The sequence below is a fragment of the Pararge aegeria genome, chromosome 20, assembly GCF_905163445.1.
Source record: "Pararge aegeria chromosome 20, ilParAegt1.1, whole genome shotgun sequence".
Lineage (NCBI taxonomy): Eukaryota > Metazoa > Arthropoda > Insecta > Lepidoptera > Nymphalidae > Pararge > Pararge aegeria.
The window spans coordinates 8,742,867-8,758,511 of record NC_053199.1 but is presented as its reverse complement, the minus strand read 5'-3'; the positions used below and the strand labels follow the sequence as shown (position 1 = coordinate 8,758,511).

The following is a 15,645-nucleotide window of genomic DNA, read 5'->3' as shown; positions in this document are numbered from 1 at the left end:
TATAAACTTTTGTACTTTAGTTCAAAGAACCCACATTGCATTTCTACCAATAGCTCTCTATGAAACTTTTACGTACCCTTTACATTAAATCTATTGGTCCAATCAAGTGACTTAAAACTTTTAAAACTGATATCAAACAAATACTTCATATCAATATACTTATCCCTTTTAAAGCTAGTGTATACAAGACGTGGTTGGTGTGTGGACCAAGATTGAATGAATTGTACATATTATTAGTTAATTATAAAGTGTTTCATAATCCTGTAGCTAATATAAGTGTATAGTGTAAATAATAAACATATCCTTGAGACTTGAAAGTAACGACGACAACGAAAAGTATTGATATCGATTAATAATATCAGGTAAGATTCCTTTGGTAATAAATTATTTATTTTGATAGACCTAGCGGCCTATATTTCGTACTATTATTGCATATCTAATCGTGACTTTCTTGTTTATTGATTTGAACTTTTGGAAAGTTCAAGGGCTACTTTAAAATGTTTGGTTAACAATGTTTCATGAAATCTGTTGCCGCATTGCCTGTAGATCATCAAAGTACTAAGGTTCGATTATAAAAAGATAATGAGTGGTTTTTAGAAACCCACAGCCTAAAAAAGTTTATTAAGATTACTGTGAAAAACATCGTACTACTAGAATTCTCATAGTACCAATTATTAGAACGTAAATAATAACAATATAACATGCTTATCAATTGCACTTTCTGGATGGCTAATTAGAATTAACTGTGGGTGATGTAGTCAACATCCCATCACCACCACTGCATCGTACATCGTCGCATCCTCTTTCATTGGTGCAAAAAATTATATACTCGATTTAAAAATTCATGAGTGCCCGTGATAAGTCTGTTTGAATAAAGAATTTTTTGATTTTTTATGCTTCATTTAACTTCCTTAAATTATGTTAGCCAAAGTCAAAGTGAAATAGTTATTTATTCAAATGGGCACTTAGAAGGCACTTTTAATGCTTACTTTACATAAAAAAATATCTACGTAGTAGTGAGATGATGGCGATAACTTAAAAACTAAAGCTACGAGGGTTCCAAACGCGCCCATTTCTAATAAGAAGCCCACAACAAACTTAGTTGGGCCAAGAGTGGCCAGATAAATAAAAATTTAGGCGAACGTTCAAACGCTTTAAATTCAGAAAGCTTTGGCTTCAATACCGTTCAGTTATCGTTAAGAATAGTTGTTTACCGAACGGAACATAGCAATTTCCCATAATCGGATCCGATCAGCGCCGGTCGTAGTTTCCTAGGCTGTTTTCAGGATGGAGTGAGTTTTTATATTGGCATCTAGTTGCTCTTCACCAGCGAAAATGTTAACACTTACTTTATGAAACAATTACATCTATAACGTAATAAATCTATAAGGCTCTGTCTAAGAGTTCCATTCTTGTGTGGTCAATTGCCAATATTTCAATATAGATGGAACAGATCGACCATTGAAATTAATAAATTAAGATCTTGACTTGAGTATAGAGTTTGCAATTCCTATATTTTTTATTAAATGGGAGCACAGGTGATCCTCTGAGAACGTTAGGTATAGGTTTTTACCCTAAAGGAAAATTATTGTCTGTGGCAACTATACGTACGTAGGTTACAATAAATATTTTGGAAATTATAAGATTTGTCAGCATGCTCGAACTTTCAAACAAATATGGCGTGGATATAAGACATTAATAACTTTGATATTTTCATCTTCTCTTAAACCGAAAAGAAAACTACAAAAAAATGTCTTCCTAAAAATATTTTGGCAATCTACCTGACGCAGTGGTGAACGTGGTCTTAAAAGTGGAGGTCCCGAGTTCGAATTTCGGCAGGAGCAATTGGTCACCCACCAGAGAAAATTATAAACAAATTTCAGAGTTTTCTCGGGTTTGGTCTTGCGGAAGGCAATAGCTCTGGCTAGCTACCACCATACCGACAAAGACGAACCGCCAATAGATTTAACGTTTCGGTAAGATGCTGCCTAGAAACCTAATAGGCTTAATATAACTATCTTAGCGGGCAAACCTCCAACAGGTGAGCCTGCTATCATCTAAGGCAGCATCATCACTTACCACCAGGTCAGATTGCAGACAAGGGCTAACTTTTAGGGAAATAAAAAAAGAGTAATGACAGTAATTGGTTGTCTTCGTGTAGTAAGTATTTTGAAAATCGAGATTTTAAAGTATTTATCCGAAAATTTATGTGTTCAAGATTATTTAAAAAAAGTAAAGATCATAATTAGAGATCTGGTTTTGGGAGATGGCGAACTGAATTCCTCTACGGTCATCAGCAAATCACTTGTATTATTTACGAAAATTAATGTAATTTTTAAACATTAGCAGGTATTACATCATAACATAGCGTTCAAGTCTGTTACGTCAGAACTATTTCAATTATTCAGTTTATTGAGGAACTCAAATACGAATGATTAAAAAAGTTCATTGCGCAATCGAAGAATCAGTGCGAGTGGAAGTAAGCTATAAATAAATTGTAACTCACATGTTTGCACGCACATATGCCGTGCCCTTTACTAAGAAAATAAAATGCACTTGAAAAGTACCTATTGCTGAAAATCATAAACTGTTTTTTATTTATACAAGTGAAGGATTAGATTTTATGTACCTCTTTATAAATACCTACTTCTCCAGAACTCAATCCGTGTAGTGACTATAGGGACTATTACACGCCTTTTATGCATATAATATTACTTAAGATAACGAAAGTTATGTTTAACCTGTAAATACAAGTATCAGCTAGTGTTACCCGACTATTACCTACGCCATATTACAATTACAGGATTCATTGATTTAGATTCGCTTAGATAGTAATTATATCCTTTATATAATTCTAATCTAAATAGATTAATAAATATTTGTATTATTGATTCGTTTGTTGTCAACAGTGTATCTGAACCGTATAAAAGACGAAGCGTTGCATTGTTAAACATTGATTTATTACAAGTATTTGTAAGGGAAAGTGCTCGATTATAGATCAAATGTAATAAGTTTTTTAAAGGATATCAAACATATTTCACGGCTAAGTAACACGCATATTATATCAGCAGCCCTTACACTGAAAAGTGTATCCTCCTACTTCTTGGCTATGCCCTAAAATATAAGAAAGAGGTAACTAAGTACTAAATTTACTTAGACCCATCACATTGTCCTACGTCTATTCATAGGTGGAGTAGTTTTAATTCTTAACCCCTCATGCAAAAACGACGGGTTGTTTGGCATATCTGGGTGTGTATTTGAGTGTTCTTAGTTATTTTAGATGAAAATAGGTCCAAGATGGCCACCGCTACGGAATAGCGAATTACATATTTTTTCAAAAATCCCTCGTAATTGTTAAGAAGAGAAGGCTATTGACTATTAGAAAACACTAATGATAAATTTCAAATACAATATGGCTGCCACTATAGCCAATAATTTTTTATATCTTTTCACAATTCCGTCAATATAGGTATCAAATGAAAAGACTTGGCTTTTATTTAATTTAATTATACCTATTTAAGGAAGAAAGTCGATCCTTGATTAGGGTTTTTTATTCATGAAAGATGTGTAAACATGTAAAATATCCCTCGGTTTATGAACATTTTATATTATGTTTCTCTTAGAAAAAGGGTGCTTGTTTATACGTTGTAAGGTTCGCTGACTTTCTTACACTTCGTTTACTTTACAAAGGGGTGAAACGTAATAAAATGCTACACGAATAAAATTACTCAAAAATATTTTACGCGTTTACGTAAAAAGATTGTCGGAATTTAAGTAATCACCAAAACCAGAATTGCTCAAGTTTAAGAAGATAAGTTGATATTGGAATATATATTGCAGACTCTTTTGGGTCTAGTCTGTTTGTTCGTTAGGCCTCTACCACCATATTGGAATACAGGAATCATTGAAATCAATCTATCATCAATCCGCATTGTTGAAGCGAGATCTTTTCTCCTATGAGAGAGGAGGCCTAGTAGTAGAATATTGATAGGTTGTAGAAGATGAATTTAAATTTAGGCGTCAACATTGATAAAACGGAATATTAGATCCTTACATATGAAATTGGCGAGGTGAGGTTATGGTGAGGGAGGAACGTAAAGTCGTTTTTTTTTAAATACAATATATTTAATGAATCATAGAATTATTGTATTAGAGATTAGAGAGTTATCTATGCATCTCATAGGTAGTTCATTGAACCCATTACTAAAAAAAACCATTCGAACGGGAATCAATAAAATCTTCGAAGGCGCTTTGGACTGCTCCATCTCTCTGCTCCCTTAATAGGGTAATCTGTTTGAACAAGGTCGGGAAGTACGGTGGATTTCTTAGACTTGTAGTGCAATAAAAAAAATCTTTATTTAGATTATATGCTACCAGAGCTCACTAGGGAAGTCTTTTTATAATTTTGTTGCAATAAAGCTATTTTATATTAACTATCTGTCACAGATCTACAAATAAATATTATATGGTTATCACGCGCAATTAATGCTCAACATTTCATTAATGAAGATAGATTTTACACCCATTAGCCTCATTGAGTGTAACGAAGACAAATTCGACGTGAAATGTCGGAACCACGAAACTGATAGAAAGTGGTTGTCCCTTGCCGTAGTAGGCATGTAAGTAACGTGATGAATAGCCTTTTGCCATAACTATTAGCTTTTGCCGCCGACCATTTGGCACTGTTTTTGGTTAATTTCAAAGTTTTTAGTAGTAGAAAAGTGTTTTGTGGCAGAGCTCATCCGAGGAAACACTACCGCCGTGCTTAGAAGTATGCATTACCGTGAGTAGCCTATGTAAACTATTACAATGCATTCATTTCCTGTGTAGAAAACAAAATGTTTTCATATGACATTTTATCTTGGTATAAAAGTCACTCAGCTAATCAGTCTAATGTCTACTAATCATCCACTGGAACCAAATAATAAACAAAAATTTATAAAAAAAATTAAATTAATAGTTTGGTGTATACGAAGTATTCTATATCAGATATCAGTGCGTGACTGTGCGGCGGTGGTATCCAAATAAATCAATTGCGCTCGCTTTATGCAGTGGGAAAAAAATATTTGAACAGGTATTTAATTTAATCAGCTGCTTACAAATTTCTAAATAAACTTGGTAGGTGCGGCTGCTTCCAGTGCCGAGCAGGCCAAGAGGCGTAAATATGAAAACCTGGATAGCAGCTTCATTTTTGTGCCTTTTGGAGTAGAGACTTTGGGACCGTTGGGTCCGGAGGCAAGAGCCCTTTTCAAAGAATTATCGAAAAGGGTTATCGAGTCTACCGGTGATCCTAGAGCGGGCAGTTACCTTGGCCAACGAATTAGTTTGGCCATCCAAAGGGGCAATGCTGCCAGCATCTTAGGAACTGTGCCTCGCTGCGGTGGTTTCGAGGACGTTTTAGATTTTATTTAGTTTTTAAATAGTTTATTTTAGGTTATAGTTATGTATTCATAAAAATTATATTTTTGAGTTAAAAATAATTGTTTTATATTTATAAAACAATTATTTTGATGCCTTTGGAGTTGGAATTTCTAAATGAAATTTATGATTTAATTTTCTATCACTCGTGTAATTAACATCAATTAATTGAATATTGTCTATAATGTAAATCGCATAGATTGAGGGATTGTCGATGTTCGACGGTAAAAAAATCACTGAGTATACAGCATTGGTGTGTATATTAATCCAAGCGAATAATGACACCTTATTCTGATACAGGAACCTTCTTATTGCTCTCGTGTACTGATGTTTATTTTTGAAGTTATACTTCTTTCGGCGCGTTAGGGAAATATTATGAAAGAAAATTTTTACGATGCGCGCGCACACCGTCACAAAAAACCGACAACCTGAAGTTGGCTATAAGGTTTGACAGTGTACACTTTCAATTTTCAAAGTCTGCGGGCGCATTCCGTTGATTCAAATAATACAATTGTACATAAATCTTGAATTTTTGAGTTGGTTGTCCGATAATGAGTCTTTTAGTATTCCAAATTTATTTATGTTTATTATGTCTATTTCTTTAATTATATAGAAATATATTTTTTGTGATATTTAAATAAACTTTATTAAACTAACTAGGTACATGACTATCTGCTAATGCGTTATAACAAAACTTTCAATTTATTAAATACCTTTTTCTACAAACGTAGAATAAGACGAAAGTTGAAATTTTTGAAAAGATTTTTAATTTTAATCTTGTTACGCCAATAGACTGTAACTTCTAAAACGTGTACATAAGTATACACACTTTTTTTTTATTCTGGTTAACTCACTTTTGTTAATAACTAACAAGTAGGTAAGTAGTATGAAGAGAAAATAAATCTAGCGTTAGTACTTTAAAAACTTAACACTATTCGTGTTGTTTTTAAAATGTTTGAAATTTATAAAAATATGTTATGTGCTAACAAAAGTAGGTTGTGGTAGAAGTAGTCGTTGTTGTTCTTGTTTTTGTCCATTTTATAAAACGTGCTATTAAAATGTTATCTATCGATTATAGATGAAATTACGTTTATCCACATCGATTCACAGTTAAGCTAGGTGGTTTTTGTCAGAGTTATACGCATCGTCAGTCAAAGGCTGCCATAGTTTGCTGTCGCATGCTTTTAACTCTGCAACATTGAGTTTATTATCTGCACTCGCAGCTGAATAGTTGTGCAACTCAGTAGTTGAAAAGTTTATTCATGCGTAAAGCGTGCATATTATTTCTCATTGACATTTTTAGCGTTATTTTAATTTATAAAGTTCTACACACATTCAAAAAAACAAGATGCGAAAGCTTCATTCATGTGGAAATACAAACAAAAACAGCGTTACAAATAATTAGTTTTCCGATGTTTCAATTTAACCGAAAAAACCTTTTTTCCACCGTCCCCAAAATGATCTTTAAATCTAATGTTGATTTTTATAATATCATGTAAATCATTTGCATTTCGTTAAAAATTAAAAATAGCTGTACCGATTTAAATTTTTCGTTATTTTTTCTCGCTGGGATTGGGAAATATTGTAAAAATCCATGAAAGTAAAATAATTCCGGACCCTTTCAGATAAGTTCACATAAGTTTAATTGTAACTTATGTGAAACCTATTTCTTTTGATTGTTAGTGTAACTGAAGAACTAAGGTTTTGTAATGAATTAATATTTACAGTGAATAAGAATGAATTCACTCTAAATATTAAAATATTTTCTTATCGCATGTTAATTTACTTGTGTGCTGTGCAACATATATTTTCAATATGTTCTGCATAATGAATCATGTGTTTCGACATTGATTGATTCATAATGGTGGCCGGGATAAAGCTATTATGAAAATGGCGTCATGTCGTTACCTACATATATGTGTTTTTATAATTACTTTCTGATAAGTATGTACTGAAAATAATCTTCATTTTTTTATGACTATAAAACTTTATGTGTTTTGGAGCAACGATTTAAGCAGCTTAATGGTTTAAGCAAAACATTTTTAAATTCTTTGAATAACTCTGTTTTTGAATTATTAAAACACACTTTTTTTACACCTAACTTTATAACTATATTTAAATTAACTTTTTAAAATTCTAAAATCCATTTTTTTTAGCAAAGCACGCTAAATATGAACTGCAAAATGCACTATTCAATCAAATTTGTAATGCTCAGCTCTGTGGTCTGCTGTGGAAGCAATGTGCCATACAACAACAGTTGGTTTCAGATTCGTATCTCTATTATCTATAATTAGAAACTACTATAAAGAGTCATAGTGCATTTTAATGCTTCCACAGAAGATTTGCCAATCAGATTACATGGGTGTTTATTTTGCGCCAATAGGAGACAAGGCATAGGTATAATTTATCTTAGCAGTGAGACATTAATAGACGTTTATTTTACGGTGCGTCGGCACACGGATCCTATCCAATTCGTCTATCCATATAAAAGTTCGATTGAGTGGATAAATATAGTCAGATCAGAAAAAGATAGCTGTCAGTTGGGTTCTAATTGACAGCTCAACGGAAATGTCTTAACGAAACGATAGAACGCGATTGATTCCTGGAGTAAAAAGAAATTTCATTGTTTGAAAGGTGAGCTGTTTTTTTATGTGAATATTGCAACTTGCTATTTTTGGGTATGCACTATTTTAGTTTCTAATGTAATTTGAGACGATATCACAAATTAAGGGGAACTTTAATAATTGTATAAACCAAACCTGTTAACTAAACGAATTTACAAGCCAAATAAAAGTTATTTCTCTCGAAATGCTTCCTATGGAAAAGGTTTTTATGCCTATAAATTTTCCTCTTTTCAAGTTTTCAGCTTCAGGTTTTTGTTTACACAGAATTGGCACTCTATAGACGTATATAAAATAACTGCCTTGCGTTTCTCCTAGTAAAATTTGAAAAGAAGTCATCATATTTGAAACTATGACATAACATTTCATTTATGTCAAATGTCATACATGTCAAAGTCAAATATTTCTTTATTCAAGTAGGCACAAAGATGGCAATTTTAATATTATATAACTAAATTTGTCAATTCAAAGCTAAAGCTACGAGGGTTTTAAACGCGCCCTGGCCATTTAAAACTTAGGCGGTTGTTTTTTGTTTTGTTATCACCATCTCACAATGTCAATTCAAAAGAAGCTACCTGATTAGAGCAATAATTTACACCCAAGCATTTTTATCGTTGACGTAGTCCTACACTTTTAAGCTTACGTTTAATACAAGCTTTGAACTTTTTAAGAGACATCTCCAAGATATCAACTGGTAGTTTATTGTACAAGTGTTTGTATATTAAAGTTTTATACTTATTTGGGAACAAGTAAAAATATCACAAAACTAGCCATGTACGTGGGAATACTTTGTACAATAAATAGAATACTCAGACTGAGTAAAGATAGATATAATCATTGCAATAGGACAATGCTGGAGCTTCAACCGCGTTGCAGCACCCCTTCATTATGTCTAACAACCAATTACCGAGACGAGTCTCCAATCAGAATGAGAAGGACTTAGGCGTCGTTCACAACGCTAGCCAAGTGTGGATTGGTAGACTTTACACCCCTTTGAGAAGATTGTAAAGAACTTTCAGGAATGCAGGTTTCCTCGCGATGTTTTCCTTCACCAATAAAGGGATATTGCTTAAAACGCACATAACTCAGAAACGTTATATGTGCGCAGCAACAAACCAACGGATTAATTATGTTTTTTTGCATAATGGTATTATGTTATGACCGTACAGTAAGTAGTAATTTATCCTAGAATAGTTCATTTTTTTTCTATAGGATACATGTCAAATTACAGTCAAAGTCAAATATTTCTTTATTCAAATAGGCACCAAGATGGCAATTTTAATATTATATAACTAAATTTATCATCTTAAAACTAAAACTACGAGCGCGCCCTGGCCATTAAAAGCTTAGCCGGTTGTTTTTTGTTTTGTTATCACCATCTCACATTGTCAATTAAGAAGAAGCTACCTGGTTAGAGCAATAGTTTACACCCAAGAATTTTTATCGTTGACGTTGTCCTACGCTTTTAAGCTTATACGTTTAATCCAAGCTTTGAACTTTTTAATAGACATGTCCAAGATATTAACTGGTAGTTTATTGTAAATTGTATACAATTTCCTTTTAATGAATAACTTCTTTTATGTAGTCTGGTATATTGCACTGCCAGTTTATTTTTGCTTCTAATGTATCAAATTATTGCAGTCACATTATCTCTTATCTTTAGAACTGTGAACATGTACAGAAGTGTTAACTCATAAAAACACATTAAAATGGCTGAACTAACTCTCAGAATTCTTATTTCGTTGGGCATTTTCATGAAAACAGTGTTCGTTCGTAGAAATGCGTTGGACAAAACAACACGAGACAAGCAAGAACGAGAAACAAAGTTATTTTTATATTTTTGAATTAGTTAAAATACTTTTTCTAAATTCCTTATCAGTTCTTTCCTATATAGACATTACTGTGTGTGTATGAGACATCATAGGAGCTTTATAATATTTTGTGTGAATATGGGTTACAGATTATGTAAAACGCATTTGTTGTGTTTCATCTTTACAAATAGAGTAAACGTTCACATATTTTATATGAATACGAATATAACATTTACCGTTTGTAGAAATTTTGTGCTGTATTCATATGTGATAGAAAGCTTGTAAGGTTGTAAAATATTTTATGTTGAAAGGTTTTCTGGCTTCTCTCTATTTCGTTTTCCATGCAAAAGAGAGAAATGTACGTAGAAATCCCATTGTTACCAATAGTTAACTATGTTAAGCTGGATTCTCGCTAGACTGTTCTGGGTTATTAGTTATGTGTCTGAACTAGGAGTAACTCTGTTTGTTTAAGTTTCGGTTTTGTAACTAGATCCGGTTAGCACACCCTTTTTAATAGTGTAAAATAAAAAAAAACATTGTCAAACTGAAAACCAATAAAAACAATGCTAAGTACCAGGATTTAAGTAACGATATTTAAGAAGGATTTATAGAGGAATAACATGACATTAGGTTGCTAGACGTTAAGAAAAGAAGGTTACATTAATTCAACTATTACGGTTTTTTTATCCGGTAAATTTCTCTTACCAACTATCTGGATGTCTGGCATTCTTGTCTTTCCGTTATAACTCTTCATTTCTAAATTGGAAAATATTTTATTTAGTAAACCTACTGTGTCCCCAAAAATTACAATTTGAAGTTGTGTAAGGAACGGATAAATAAATGCCTAAAAAGCTGGGAACGCTTCACTGTCTTCTCTGGTGTTACAGATGTTCATGAGCGGCGGTAATTACTTAACATCAGGTGACCCGCTTGCTCGTTGGCTTGCTAATACGAGTATTACTTAAAAAAAAAAACTTTATCCAAATTTAGATTTACGTTCCCTACTTAACTGTGTTTTAAACCCCGACACAAAAACGAAAGGGGTTTTATAAGTTTGCCGTATATGTGTGTGTGTGCGTGAGTGTACATGTTTCTGTATGCGGCATTGTATTTCCCGAATTTCGATTTACCTCGGAGTGTTGGTATCAAATGAAGGCTTGATAAGTAAAATATTGTGCACTATATTGAAAATCGGTGCTAAGTAAACTACCTATAAAATAAAAGGGTTTTTAATTCATATATTTTAACAAAATAATTTTTTAACATGTGACTAATTATTGATTTAAGGGTCACGAGTATTTATTTTCTATTTATGTAAACATCTTATCTATAGAATATAGGGAAACACTTAGTTAAATATTTTACGTGAAAAAAGGCAACCTAAAAGTGATCTCTTCCAGGCTACCTAAATTAAAGCATGTAATATTTTAATATTTTAAATACTGTATAATAAAACTTATCTACCGTAGTTATATAAAACCACTTATTTAATTGCCTTACACTTATTTTATAATTTCTACGTCGACATCCACTGTTTAATTATTACGTAAAACCCCGCCCGGTTTTCCGGAGTGCTTCAATTAATTCTCCGAAATTCACATTCTAAATACTGAAAATTGTATGTGTATGATACTTACCTTAATTAATGTCCCAGTGCTAAGCAAAGCCCTCCGCTTACATATGAGAAGGAGAAGTAGATATTATACTCACCATGCTTCGTCAATGCAGTAACGTAAATGAGTAGTTAATTCATGAGGCTCTATCATTATGAACCATACATTTGTGCTTTATGAATAGAAGCGTAAAAGGTTTTGCTTAGTGACGACACTCCCCTCGTCCTTGGCATATACTTACGAGTACGGTAAATGCAGGCTGTATTGAAAGACCGTCTGGCGATAGTATGAACTTTAATAAATTGAGGTAAGATTTCATATAAATTTGTTATTTTTTTCCATATTATATCGCATAAAATTTGCAGTTTGTCCAACGATACACGATATATCATCCGACGATCTCTTGCTACCCCTCACGTACCGTGTATTAGAACCTATTGGTTTGGCGCGGAGCGATGGCAAGAGACCTGATGGTATGACGCTCATACCTTGGAGGCTTGGAAGGTCACTTCTGTGGGATGCAAGTTGTGTTGATACCCTAGCTGCATCACACATCCAGGCCACCTTGTCAATGGCTGCTACCAGTGCCGAGCAGGCCAAGAGGCGTAAATATGAAAACCTGGATAGCAGCTTCATTTTTGTGCCTTTTGGAGTAGAGACTTTGGGACCGTGGGGTCCGGAGGCAAGAGCCCTTTTCAAAGAATTATCGAAAAGGGTTATCGAGTCTTCCGGTGATCCTAGAGCGGGCAGTTACCTTGGCCAACGAATTAGTTTGGCCATCCAAAGGGGCAATGCTGCCAGCATCTTAGGAACTGTGCCTCGCTGCGGTGGTTTCGAGGACGTTTTAGATTTTATTTAGTTTTAAACAGTTTATTTTAGGTTATATTTATAAAACAATTAGTTTGTCCAAATTATATTGTTCTGTCATGGTAAATCAATAAATTAAAATTCTAACGCAAGTATTTAATAACTTTACATAACTGTTTAATCATCAAGTAAATTGTGGAAATCTGCCATTTTGACGACCTCCGTGGCGCAGCGGGGGTTTCGTGTTCGATCCCCAGTAGGGGCAAATTTGCGGAGAATTTATTATTTCGGATGCACTGTTCCATTCCAAACGATCTTTAGTACTTAGATGTTGCATCCTGGACGGTCTACAAAGAAGATTTTGTAATCAGAGAACGTTCAAAGAAAAATATTAACGATACTGCTATAAACTAAGATAAGCGCACTGCTAGGTTTTGATATACTAATTAATATACACTTTTAAAACAAATAGTTCAAACGCATGTTTAAAATTTAGTTGGAAAAAGCTATAATAATAAGATAATCCAAGATCATTATCCTAGATTAGTATTGTTTTTAATATTGTTACTTTTTCCACTTCTTACTAGTACATGTGTATTAAAAGAAACAAATGATGGAAGTAAAAAACTGTCTGGATACTTTATACATTATGAAATGGTATTTACAATCTTTGTTACAATAAACATACCCTATTTAGATAATAAGCGACTAGCAGGGCTCTTGACAAGTAAAGTATTCTAATTGTGCTACCCTAGCCGTTCATTCAGCTTCAGGTACTTGACCTCATATGCTTGCTTCATTCAGGAGCTCTTTCACAAACCTGTGGTTTCGCAGTGAACAAAAACATTACATGGAATCTGGTCGGTTGGATTTCGTGTTTAGCATGCTTGTTTATAGTAGACTTACTTGTTGAGTAGGTAAATTAGTAATCTATAACACTTTTTTTAATTACGAGAACGCTTATAAGCCATAATAATTTTTTTTTAAAGTATATTAGCTATATGAATTATGACTTATTATAAATATTACTACAGCTATTGAACCATTAAGTACCTAACTTTATGGTTCAATAGCTGGTATTTGAAATTATGACAACGAAGTTTGCCTCCTAACTTACTAACGTACTAATTATTATTAATATATTATCTAAATTTATCAAAAAAGTCTAAGTTAGACTTCGATTAACACAAGTAGTAATTGCACGTAAATACAACGTAGAATATTCATCATCATCATCATATCAACCGATAGACGTCCACTGCAGGTCATAGGTCTATTGTATGGAGTTCCAAATTCCACGGTTTTGTGTCGCTTGGATCCAGCTGTCCACCTCGTTGGGGGTCGACCAACGCTGCGCTTATCAGTGCGGGGCTGCCATTCCAGAACCTTGGGACCCCAACGTCCATCCTTTCTCCGAACTATGTGCCCCGCCTATTGCCACTTCAGCTTCTCGACTCGTTGATGTTCATCATCATAGTTCTGGTTCTTCTACACGTTTTTGATTCGGTCACGTAGAGATACTCCGAGCGCGATAGCTCTCTCCATCGCCCGCTGAGTGACTCTGAGCCTTCTTTGGACGCCTATAGTTAGCGACCATAAGAATATTCATATGATATAGTAATGCAGGTAAACCTATATTTTTTTTGATATACATAGACTAACGAATTCGATTCACATTACATATAATCTAATTTTATTTCGTATGATGATGAAGACAAATTGAGCGTGAAATAGCGAAACCATAAATGTGATGGTAAGTGTTTGAACTCTAAGGTGTGAGTATACTGTACGCAGTGATAAATAGTCCGCCTTACCCGAAGCATTTACATAACCCTAATGTACACATATCGTCAACAATAGGCTGGCAAGATAGGTGAACGGAAAAATAAAAAAGGTAACTAAAATACAGCTAGTCTATAAGCTTATGTAGTCGTAAGCTTATAGACTAGCGGTATGGTTTAGTATCTAATGCATCATTATAAAGATGTATTTATCCCAACAATAATGTCGTTATTTTAAGTATTAGGGTATGATTTCCGTATACAAGTTTTAATATAAATATTGAATTTTTCTGCCTTTGGTAAATTTTTTGGGACCGTGGAGACCAGGGGCTGTCAAAAAGAGTTAACGAGCCTACCGGTGTCCTGGAGCTATCCTAGAGCTGTCAGTTAACTTGACAAAAGAATTTGTTTGGCCATTCAGTTTCATTTTCATTTCAGTTTTATTTTAGTACATACATTTTTATTGTTTACAAATATTTTAAGTTTATGATACCTAACAAATAAATAAATAATAAATTTTATGCTTGCTTTTAAAGTTTAGAAAAATATATAATTTTTAAATTTTGACTTACATAGGCTAGACTTTGCTGAATGTATATTACTAATGGAGTTGGTATACAGCATAGTATGTTACGATGCTTCTAATTTTCTAACATCACGTACTCAATACTGACTGCTTTTTTTTTTTAATATTTAATTCTGTTGACAAATACTAATTATTTATATGTTACAAATTAGAAATTTTTATATTATAGAATATAGAGGGTATTTTCCAATTACTTTTATTCAGCATAAAAAATAAACCCTTTTCCCTTTATTATTCAGAAAAGGTAAGATTTTATGCGAAGGTAAACAAAAATTTGGATCAATTTCCTTAAATTAGACCCATCGTTCGAGCCTCAAACTTTCTTTATGAAAAATCTTTTCATAAGAGTCTCCTTTGATGCGAAAAAGTAACCTGGAGTCCTTAGGTTGGCGGTTCGTGGAAAAACGACTTTTTTCTTTGTATCAACAAAATTATTATATATTGTAATATAATACGATATTTACTAACATTGCAGTAAAACTTAATTATTCATAGCTATATCAGACTAGGTACTGATGGACGTTGAAACGGCAAAGTGTTGGCATTGGAATCATAGGACAGGAGTATTAACCTCTATTATTTCCAGTAGGTATACATGCTGCTGTCACTTAGTTGTTAACTCCAATTGATTTTCGCCATGTTGTCTGTGTCTGGTTTTGAGTGTCTAAAGACCTCTCCCAACAGCAGAATTGGTCCATAATCAATACGCTGGGCATATAAGTTGGTGATAACAGTACATGGTAGTAGTAGCACTTGGAACTCTGCTGCCCATTTGCTATTATATTCACAAAGGAGAGGGTGGTTACTACTGTATCTGCTGCCAAAACACGGCACGATACCAGTGTCCAAGAACAGGAACTATATAAATATATATTACTCAATAATTGAGTATTTAAGTGCCGTGTGGTGATGGTATATTAGAATTGAGGTGTCACCACATCGCTTCTTCACGCGAATGTCATACGAGGCGACTAAGGGGAACAACTACCATCTACTGCGATCACCAGC

At 33.5% G+C, this 15,645-nt stretch overlaps 1 protein-coding gene across 1 annotated transcript in view; it reads left to right on the top strand.

Annotated features, from left to right (window-relative positions):
- Positions 1-327: 327 nt before the first annotated feature.
- The window catches only part of LOC120632877 (small conductance calcium-activated potassium channel protein-like), a 101,523-nt gene continuing 86,205 nt past the window's right edge, over positions 328-15,645 (top strand). Inside the window, exon 1 of the mRNA XM_039902916.1 lies at positions 328-362. The gene's annotated coding sequence lies outside the window, so the exon portion shown is untranslated. The remainder of the gene's footprint in view (positions 363-15,645) is intronic.